Genomic DNA, 12,000 nt, shown 5'->3' on the forward strand with positions numbered 1-12,000 from the left:
CTAGACTGAGGATGTCATGAAAAGGCAATATTTAGCCTGAGGGGCCTATGGAAGCAAGAGGGGCTTGTGGTTGCCAAGCCATTTGCCTTCCCTCTTGCGTGGCTTTATGACTTTGAAAGGAGTGTACGTGGAGACTTAACAATACTCTGTACATCTCTCTCTACCACTCTGTTCGTCTCCCCTCTAATTTGGATCGTTATCATCTCAGATCTGGATTATTGTTAGTAGTCTCCTAATGTATGTTTCTGCCTCTGTTCTCCTTCCACTACTCCATCCAATACATCCTTCTCAGATTAATCTCCCCGGCGCATCGGGCTGATTATGCTAATTGTTTAGTCATAAATGTTTAGTCACATTTATTTCTATTCTGTTTTTTCCCCTAGTTCCGCATTGACCTCCCTCTGATCCAGGTTTTCCACTGGTCTCCCAGTACTCCCTTCTCGTTAAATGGGACTCCCTGTTCCCTCCACACACCAATGCCTCTAGGCTGTTCCATGGCTCCCTGTCCTTCACCACAGCGTTACAATCTTTCCCATCTTTCAGGACCTTTAAAAGCTGCCTGGTCCCTGAAATCTTCCCTGGACATCCCCTCCGGAAGTGTTAGCTGCCATATCTGTTTTCCCACAGCGTGTTGTGTTTTTCTGTTTCTTGAGATACCTATCACTTTCTACCTTTTGTCATTCTATTTGTGTACCTGAACTGAGTGGCTACGGGCTGTGGGTCAGACAGCCTAGATTTTAATACCAGGTCTGGTCATTTATGTGATCTTTGATATTAACCTTTTTTAGTCTTGGGTTCTTCATTGGTAAGTTAACAATAATCATAACTATCTTATAGGTTTGTTGATGAAGATTAAATGAGATAATGATGTAATACACTTAACTCGATGCTCAAAAGATAGTAAAAGATCAAAAAATCATGTTATTGTTATGTTATTGTGTTTGTTATTATTGTTGTTTTAATTTCCTTTCTAGACTCTAACTTCATGAGAGTTAAATCTCTCTATATATCAGGCATTAGCAAAGTTTTTCTGTAAAAGGTCAGAAAGTCAGTATTTTAGGCTTTGCAGGCAATATATATCTCTGTCACATATTGTTAAATAATAGTAAAAATATGTATATTGGTCTCTGCCCCTAGTTCCCGGCATAATGCAACTAAAACTCTTGTAGTTTCCCAAGTGATAAGATCATTACAGGCGTCTTTTGTTCTAATATTTGGTCTTTGACCCCATTTGCTGACATAGGGCTCCTGAAACCCATGTAACTTCCTGGTGATGGAAATGTCTTTTGTTCTAATGAAGTGATTCTAGGTGGGCTCCTGGATGGTTCCTGGATGGGGGCAGGTCACCAAAAAGACCAAACCATGATAAGAAGCTTAGAATTTTCAGCCCCCCACTCGCTTCTCCAGAGAGAGGAGAGGGGCTGGAAATAGAGTTAATAATTGATCATGCCTAGGTGAGGAAACCTCCATAAAATCCCAATGGTATGGGGTTAAGATTGCTTTTAGGTTGGTGAACACGTCCTGTTCACCAATGTTCACGTTGGTGAACATACTGGGAGGGTGACACACCCCAACTGCAAGGAGACATAAGCTCCTGAGCTTGGGACCCTCCCAGACCCTGCCCTGAACTCTTTATCTGGCTGTTTCTCTGTATCCTTTGTCATATTCTTTAATAAACTGGTAACCTAAAGTGTTTCGCTGAGTTTTGTGATCCATTCTAGCAAAGTAATTATACCCAAGGAAGGGGTTGTGAGAACCTCTGATTTGTAGCCAACTTGGACAGAAGTTGTGATTAACTTGGGGCCCTACTACTTGTGATTGGCATCTGAAGAGGGGGCTGGCCTTATGGGACTGAGCGCTTAACCTGTGGGATCGGATGCTATCTTCAGGTAAGCAGTGTCAAAACTGAGTTGAATCATAGGACACCCCGCTGGTGTCACAGGATTTCTTGGTGGGGGAAACACCCTCACATCTAATGTCAGAATTGTTGTGAATTCAGGAGTAGTGTGAGAGTAAAGGAGACTCATAGGAGGAAAAACCCGAGTTTTTCCCAATACACATATTCTTTTCTTTTTTCAACAACCTTTGAGAATGCAAAATTCATCCCTAGCTCACAGGCTGTGCAAAAACGGGCCCCAGGCTGGCAGTAGCTTGCCAACCCCTGCTATACAGTCCCCAGTCCCCACATCAGTGCTCTGCGGATATAGAAATTCACCGAGTAATGTCTGGTTAATTAAATGAGTGATTACATTACCGAGCTCTCTAGGAGTGCCTCTGTCCTTTTTTACCTTTTGCAAATGACTCCATTTTGCTCCCTCCCACCCTACACCAGAATCTAAGTCCCGAATCTTTCCAGCGTGCCTGATCCTTAGAACAAGCTGGATGAATCCCCAAAACATGGAGCCAAGGATGAGTTTTTTCTTCTACACAACTAGGTCTTTCTGGGTCTCTGATCCAATCTAGCGGGGGAGCTGTGTGCAGAGTTAGTGAGGTTCAGTTATTCTGGGGAGAAAAGTGGTGAGAGTATCAGAACTATATTAAATACTGTATTATTGCATTTGGATGGCAGCTATTTATGTTTCTCCATGAATGTGTAAAATCCTCTCTCCCACGCTGATTTTAATTGAATTCTGACAAATCCAACTTTACTGTGGCAAGAGAAAATGAGAATGTTGGTATTAGCATAGCTTTTCCCCCTTGTTAACTGCATTTACATATCATCTCCTCGGATAGCGTACGTTATTTTGCTTCTGTGCATTGATTTTATCACGATGGCATCAATTAGCTCTATTAAGAATCTTTCCACAGATGTACAGGAATGTGAGGGAGAATGAGTGGCTTAACTCTGAGAATTTTTATTACCAACAATGCAGGCATTGGCTCTGCTTCCCTTATAAAGCAGTTTTAGAAAATAATTAACATGACATACTAAATTTGAAGCACAGACTATATGTGTATCTTCACACATTTTTATTTTTTAATTTTTTAGCTATAATAAAAATGAAAGATATTATATTTATTGGTATCAGATTACCATTATAAAATGATTTAATGGATGGGACTATAACTTTCAACAAATGGCGAGGAAATGACCCAATTTTCTTTTCTTTTTTTTTGCCAATGGTAATGGATATGTAAGGATATTGACAACAACATTGGAATAGCAGAGGAATTGAAAATGCTATACATTGATCAATGGGAAACTAGCTAAATTAATTATATTGCATATACACAATAAAATACCATGAAGAAAGCAAACACATATATAGTCTTTGGTTGAACCATATACCATTCTAAGTGCTCTACATTACATATACTATCTCACATAATTTCCCAACAATACTACTACTATCCCATTTTACATATGAGACAAGAAGTTAAGTAACATGCCCAAGATGACACATATATATATATATTTTTTCTATGTCATAATATTGACATTCAGTCCAGTAATCCTCCACTGTAACAGCTCCTTTACTTTGCAGTGAAAATTGATTTGTATATTTTTTGCCTCTGAGTTGTGGGATTTTTTTTTTTTTAATTCAAACAGAAAGTCACAAAAATTGTAATCATCCTCATCAGTTCACTCAGTCCCATGTAATTTTTTTTTCATCTTGATCTTTTGTTAGCACTTTTATGAATTCATCAGTTTTCCATTAGAGTTCTGAAAATGCTTATTCATTCAGTTCAGCAGTATAGTCAGTTACCAGAAACCTGTACTTGTCAGAGTCTTTTCCATGAATTCCTTGAAGATGAAACCCTTTTATAGGAACATTTTTGCAAAAGCATCAGAGTATACCCAGAACTGTCTGTAAATGACAAAAGACTTAAAAATGACCATGGTTAAAGATTTGATGAACATTCATAATAATGCAACTGACAAGGAAATTTAGTTATTTCTGAGATATACATTTTAAAGTAATAACTAGAATTATGACTTATAACATTATACCAGAACATATAAGATTTTTAGAAATTTCATGTAATGTCTGAAATATTTATATTAACATATTTCCATACAAATAACCCAAAGAAAGTTTAGTATTAGTTGTTTGTTTGTTTGTTTGTGTTTTTATACTGCAGGTTCTTATTAGTCATCAATTTTAATTGATTAGACATCAATACACATCAGTGTATACATGTCAATCCCAATCTCCCAATTCATCACACCCCCATCCCCACCCCACTGCGGTTTTCCCCCCTTGGTGTCCATACGTTTGTTCTCTACATCTGTGTCTCAACTTCTGCCCTGCAAACCAGTTCATCTGTACCATTTTTCTAGGTTCCACATACATGCGTTAATATGCGATATTTGTTTTTCTCTTTCTGACTTACTTCACTCTGTATGACAGTCTTTAGATCCATCCACGTCTCAACAAATGACTCAATTTCGTTCCTTTTTATGGCTGAGTAATAGTCCATTGTATATATGTACCACATCTTCTTTATCCATTCATCTGTCAATGGGCATTTAGGTTGCTTCCATGTCCTGGCTATTGTAAATAGTGCTGCAATGAACATTGGGGTGCATGTGTCTTTTTGAATTATGGTTTTCTCTGGGTATATGTCCAGTAGTGGGATTGCTGGGTCATATACTTCTCTCACCTTTAAATACTCAATAATTGTGAGGCTGATTATCATTCTTTATGTTAGGTGAACTCTGTAAATTCACACGTTTGCTGATCAGAGCAATGTTAAGAAATATAATCATCAGTAATACCCATATAAATTGCATTCCTTAGCCAATTTCATACTTTGAAAGGTAGTGAGATGATTCTTAGCTGAGAAGTACAAAAATGTCCAGTAGATGTTGCTGTTGTACACTGAATTAGCCAGGAGAGCTTAAAGAAATACAAAGTAATAAATTCATTATCATAATTGTTTAAGCAACTATTATTGGGAAGACAAATAAGAGAATAAATGGTACATAACTTATTTCTATATAATTTTGAAGATGTTCTCATTTGCAATTTTTGTTTCATATACAGAAAGAAAAATGTCTTAGGAGAAAAGCTAAAAAGTCAATCCTAATTTTTATTTTTTAATAGAATAACCAAAAGGAATATATAAAAATAGAAATTATAGGGAATGCAAAAATATCAGAAATAAAGTACATGCACAGACTCTAGACAATGCTATACTGTTTTTTTTTTTTTAATTTTTATTTATTTATTTATTTTTATTTTTGGCTGTGTTGGGTCTTCGTTTCTGTGTGAGGGCTTTCTCTAGTTGCAGCAAGTGGGGGCCACTCTTCATCGCGGTGCGCGGGCCTCTCACTATCGTGGCCTCTCTTGTTGCGGAGCACAGGCTCCAGATGCGCAAGCTCAGTAGTTGTGGCTCACGGGCCTAGTTGCTCCTCGGCATGTGGGATCTTCCCAGACCAGGGCTCGAACCCGTGTCCCCTGCATTGGCAGGCAAACTCTCAACCACTGCGCCACCAGGGAAGCCCAACAATGCTCTACTTTTAACAATATTGAAACTGTTTTTTGTTAATATAACAATTATTAATCTGGAAATTTGGTAAAATTCTGTAACAAGCAAGCTAAGTCTTGAAAGAAAGAAAACCTCAATTTTGATTCTGGTTCAAAATTCCAGCCCTATTCATTTTATTTCTAGGCTTATAGAGTAGCAACAGTTGCCAAAATATCAAGCGTAAACTGTACATTTAATGAACCACACTTTCATTTACCTTTTAGGATTGAGCTGTTGGAAGTTCTGTGATATGGCTGCTTATGACAATAACCCAGGCTAGTTAAAGAAGGCTAGGAGGCAATAAGATCTTCCTTCTGTTAGTACAGTCACTACAGTCGTTATAGAAAGGTAAGGTTGAAACTACTTGGACTATTTTTCTTTTAACATTAGTTTCCATTTTATGCAACCTATGGGGAAGGAGAGTTATCCAAACTGCAGACTGTGCACCTTTTCGCTCCTGAGCAGGGACACCCACAATGAGAGTATTAATGCTCTCTGGTACTTCCCTCTCATGGAACAAATTTGCAAGGTCTGGGGCAATGATTCATAGTTCAGGAAAGACACACCTTCCAGAGCAAAGATGAAGAAAGAAGGATATTATATGTTTAGTCTTTGCTATTTTTATCCTTCTGGTTTTCAGTTAAATTGTGACTTACAATCATTTGGTTATGATGACCCATTAATTCACCACACAGAAGCTCCATTTGAGTCAAAGACTCCTTTCTTCAAACTTAGAAGAAAATGAGTCTATATGTTCTTACTCTTTCCCTGTAGTATGTTCTGTCATTTTACTAGTACTCAAAGTCTATCCTATAGGCTTGGACTCATCTTGGATAAAAATTTACAATTTCACATGAATAGGTAAGTAGTGGTTAGTATTTTCATTATAATGAACACATATAAAGACCAAATTTGTTTTTTTTTTTCCTGGCCCTTGTTTATAATATGCACTAAAAATTACCATTGTACTTAGGTAGTATTTTTTTTTTAACATCTTTATTGGAGTAGAATTCCTTTACAATAGTGTGTTAGTTTCTGCTTCATAACAAAGTGAATCAGCTATACATATACATATATCCCCATATCTCTTCCCTCTTGCATCTCCCTCCCTCCCACCATCCCTATCCCACCCCTCTAGGTGGTCACAAAGCACCAAGCTGATCTCCCTGTGCTATGCGGCTGCTTCCCACTAGCTATCTATTTTACATTTGGTAGTATATATAAGTCCATGCCACTCTCTCACTTCGTCCCAGCTTACCCTTCCCCCTCCCCGTGTCCTCAAGTCCATTCTCTAGTAGGTCTGCGTCTTTATTCCCATCCTGCCCCTACGTTCTTCATAAACATTTTTTTTTTAAGAGTCCATATATATGTGTTAGCATACAGTATTTGTTTTTCTCTTTCTGACTTACTTCACACTGTATGACAGACTCTAGGTCCATCCACCTCACTACAAATAACTCAATTTCGTTTCTTTTTATGGCTGAGTAATATTCCATTGTATATATGTGCCACATCTTCTTTATCCATCCATCTGTCGATGGACACTTAGGTTGCTTCCATGTCCTGGCTATTGTAAATAGTGCTGCAATGAACAGTGTGGTACATGACTCTTTTTGAATTATGGTTTTCTCAGTGTATATGCCCAGTATTGGGATTGCTGGGTCATATGCTAGTTCTATTTTTAGTTTTTTAAGGAACCTCCAGACAGTTCTCCATAGTGGCTGTATCAATTTACATTCCCACCAACAGTGCAGTAGTATTTTTAAGATTGAGGCTGACCTTATTGGTATTGAAATATTTGAACATTCTTCTTGTGTCATATGGCAGAAACCTTGTGCCATATAAAAATACCATCTGTATATTTAATCATGCATAATTTCTCTAGCATCTGCCTTTCCCTTCAGACTACAAAAGTCCCAAGAACTGTTTTATATAAAGTGTCTATACAAGTGGGTACTTAAAAATTTTTGTAGAATGAACTAGCAAAAGAATAGGTAAAGATAAAGATTGCTGAATTAAACAAATGCCTTATCAGCCAAGGCTAAATTCAATCAGTTCAAAAATAATTTTTGAACTGTGAATCAACCAGAAAACTCTTAAAAATAAGTGCTGCAGTCCATCAGTAGATGAAGCCTTAGCATCTTGGTTGTTTCCTATTTTCCAGCTCCTTAATACCTCTTCCAGAATACAGTTTTCAGCACCTTGTTTCTTGATTCTGTTGTTTCAAAATGATTAACTTAACACTTGAATAACAGACAGTTGCAGTATACTTTCTGGTTTCATTTCTAGCCTCTAGTAACCCTAGATATGCCAAGTCCATGAAAATACCAAGTGATTTAATTGATGCCAGTAAGTATTTACTGCACACTCTCTGTGCTTGGTTCTGTGCTATATTCTATACACACCAAGATATTTTTTTCCTTTGTCCCTTTGTTAATGGCAGTCTTTCTGCTTTGAATGTCTTTCTGCTTTGAATGCTTTTCCCTTTCTTCTTCTCTGGGTAACCACTGTTCATTCCTTAAGACTCATCTCAGGCATTACCTACCTCTTAAAGCCTTTCCTGAGCCAAAGGGCTGGGGTCCCATAAGACTATGCATAGCTCTATAACAGAACTCAGCCATTTTATTTTAGTACATATAAACACTATCTCTTTATGTATCCATATGTCCCACTAGACTATGTGCTCCTCAAAGTAAAGCAATCAGAAGAGAACTGGGTCTTATTTCCATTACCAAATATACCAACCAACCTGTATGTGCACCCAAATACTCTGTCTTACTTCCTAGTAGAATGAGTGGACCGCCATTGATTCATTAGGGCCAGTCCATCTACTCGGGCGCTTCCTTTGCACTTGATTTATAGTTTGTCTAGTTATAAAATTTGTTTGGAAATTTTTTCAATTATTAGAAACTTTGAAGGCATTGCTCCATTGTCTTTTTGTTTCCAGTATTGCTGAGAAATCCAAACCTTTCCTACCATCCCTTTTAAAACTCCATATTACATAAAATTTTAATATCTACAGTGATACAATCAATGATACAGTGAATCTCTACCTACTATTATTCCGCTTCCACAATTATCCATTCGTAGCCAATCATGTTGGATCTAGTTTTTCCCTCCTCCACAGTTGCCTTTTTTTTCTCTTTACTTATTTTGGTTTCCAGTTTCTGCGGCAGAGCCTTTCTTCTTTGGGCTTGTAATCCCTTGGCTCTCTGCTCAAGAAAGCGTGAGACTGAAAAACTGATTCACACCCTGAGCCTGTGGGAAGGACTTTTCAACTCTGAGCTTCACTGAGTCGGAATCTGGGTGGGCCATTTATAGGGGAAACTCTGAGGTCAGTGCCTTTAAGTCTTGCTTTTAGGCAGATCAGTGTCTGTGGAAAGGAGCCTCAGTTTCTTTTCTGGAAAGTAAATGTCTGGCTGCCAGCATGTTGGGAGTTGTACTGGGGAAGAAGGCTAGAGGTGTCTGCATTCAGCAATTCACTGGCCATATGGTCTCCTGGCATTCCTCCTCTGTTTTTCCTAGGTTGGAGTAAAGGGACCTGGGATATTTACTGTTTCTCAAACGGCTTTTGCCTACGCCCTCTTATTTAGGAACTCTTCTTCACACTGTGCTTCAGATTTTTCTAGCATTGCCAATTTCTGATCCTTTTGAGGCTGTGGTGCAAATTTTGTTGATTTTGAACTTTCCTTGCTGCCAGCTTGGGATTTGAGTTTCTTGGGGGTGCTAAATCAGTCATCACACATCCTTCCGCTTTCCACCTTCAAAAATTTTGTTGCTGTTGTTTCCTCTACTGCTTTCCCCACACTAGTAGGTTTAGAACAAAACTCATTGATCATACTTTCACACGGGGTTTGGGGAGGGAAAAAAATAGACAACTGTGTTCACATCATCTTAACCTGGAAGGGGCCCCCACCCCTTTCTTTTAAAACTTAAAATCCCACAACCATTGTTTAATATAAAGGTGAACCCTGTTCCTTGTGGCTGGCTTCTCTGTAAGACTTCTGGTGGCTGCTGCATGCACCAGGGCCTCTGAGCTTTTTGGCTTTTCAGTGATGGGGTCAGCTGCTAGCAGGGAGGGTCTGGCTCTGCTAGATGAGGGTGTCTTTGATTTCCTTCCCGAAGCCCCATCCATGTATTTCTGGTAACTGGCCACCAGGGCTTTGGAGATGGGCTAGCAGGTTGCAGAAATGTGGGCCACCCTTCACACGGGCACGGATGTCCACGCAGGGGACCCGCGCTCTGCACAGGAACAGAACGGGATCCAGGAGCATGCATTGCAGAGCAAGCGGCTCAATCATCTCTAGGGGCCACTGTTCACCTTGTTGAAACAATTAGCTCTTTGTGCTGTGCCAGGACTATGGTCACCTTCCTGCTTCACGAGACCTGCACAGACTGCAGCGGACCCTTGGGCAGCATGGCTGCTGGCATAGACAAGAGCTCCTCCACATGCGGCTCCACAGCTGGAAGAGGAAGCATCTCTTCTTGAAAATACCTTTTTCGCTGGAATTCTGCAATACCACACTGGCATGTTTTTGTTTTTTCCTTACTTCACTGGCCACCCAATCAAAAGCAATCATATGGAATGTTTGGAGTTTTTTTTTTGTTCTTTTCTTTTGGAGTGTTTTCTAAATACCAGGACCTAAGATAATGGCAAACAATAAGGAACAAAACAGACACCTTTCTGTCCTCACAGAGCATGTGTTTCCCTTTTTCTTTGCTGGGCTCTTATCCTTTTTCTGACTGCTAGGTTATGTAGGGCCCCAAGGTTTGGTTCTTAGATTTTTTCTGTACTTTCTAAGTTACACCATTCAGTTCCACTGCTTTAAAAACATCTATAAAATGAGAAGTCCAAAGCTCATATAACAGTGCCTACTCTACATTCTCAGTTGATATCTGTAGTGGGCTAAATGGTGGCCCTACAAAAGATATGTTTATTTTTAAACCTCAGAATCTATGACTGCTATTTTATTTGGAAAAAGTGTCTTTGTAGGTTTAATTAAAGATGTTGCAATGAGGAGATCATCCTGGATTAGCCATATAGAACCTAAATCCAATGACAAGTATCCTTATAAGAGACACACAGAGGAGATGATAGACACAGAAGAAAAAGCAACGTGAAGATGGAGGCAGAGACTAGCATGATGTGACTACCCGTCAAGGAATGCCAAGGAATGCTGGCCATCACCAGAAGTTGGAAGAGACAAGGAACATCTTTAATTAAATCTAAGTGTATAAATATATAAGTATATAAATATGTGTTTAATTATAACTAAACTACTAAATAATTAATTTCAGGAAGTTTTCAGGATATAAGATCAATATACAAAAATCAATTATATTTCTATATCCTAGAAATAAATATTCTGAAAATGATACTAAGGAAACAATTCCATTTATGATAGCATGAAAAAGAATAAAATACTTGGGTATACTTTTTTTTTTAAGGAGTTGATTTCTTTTTTTTTTTTTAATTAATTTATTTGTTTTTGGCTGCCTTGGGTCTTCGCTGCTGTGCACAGGCTTTCTCTAGTTGCGGCGGGCAGGGGCTGCTCTTCGTTGCAGTGCGCACGGGCTTAGCTGCTCCGCGGCATGTGGGATCTTCCTGGACCAGGGCTTGAACCCGTGTCCCCTGCATTGGCAGGCGGTTTCTTAACCACTGCGCCACCACGGAAGCCCTGGGTATACTTTTAACAAAAGAAGTGCAAGTCATGTACACTGAAAACTACTAAACATTATTGAAAGACAGAAGATTTAAAATAAATAGAAACACATTCCATGTTCATGGGTTGGAAGACTTAATACTTTTAAGATGGCATTATTCCCCAAATTGTTCTTAAATTCATACAGAGTTAAGAGAATCCTAAATCAAATGAGAATCCTAGCTGTTTTTTGGCAAAAATTTACAGGCTGATCTTAAAATTCATATGGAAATGCAAGGGAGCCTGAATAGCCAAAACAAACTTTAAAAGAAGAATGATGCTGGAATACTCATGTTTCTTGATTTCAAAACTTACTGTGAAGCTACAGTAATCTAGATGGTATGGCACTGGCATAAGGGTAGACAAACACGTCAGTGGAATAGAATTGAGGGTCTGGAAATAAACCCTTACATTTATGGTCATTTGATTTTTGCCAAGGTTACCAAGACCATTCAATGGGAAAAGAATAGTATTTCCAACAAATGCTGTTAAGGCAACTAGATATCCACATGGAAAAGAATAAAATTGGACCTCTGTCTTTCACCATAAATAAATGGTAACTAAGAATGGAATACTGAAATGTAAGAGCTTAAATGATAAAACTTGTAAAAGAAAACATAGGAATAAATTTTCACGGCCTTGGGTTAAACAGCACACAAACGACAAAAAAAAAAAGTAGATAAATTGTACTTCATTAAAATTTAAAACTTTTGTGCTTCAAAGGACACCATCAAGAAAGTGAAAAGACAACCCATGGAATGGTAGAAAATACGTGCAAAACATATATCTGATAAGAGATTTGTATTCAGAATATATAAAGAACAAC

Source organism: Eubalaena glacialis, chromosome 5 (genome assembly GCF_028564815.1).
Source record: "Eubalaena glacialis isolate mEubGla1 chromosome 5, mEubGla1.1.hap2.+ XY, whole genome shotgun sequence".
NCBI classification, from domain to species: Eukaryota; Metazoa; Chordata; class Mammalia; order Artiodactyla; family Balaenidae; genus Eubalaena; species Eubalaena glacialis.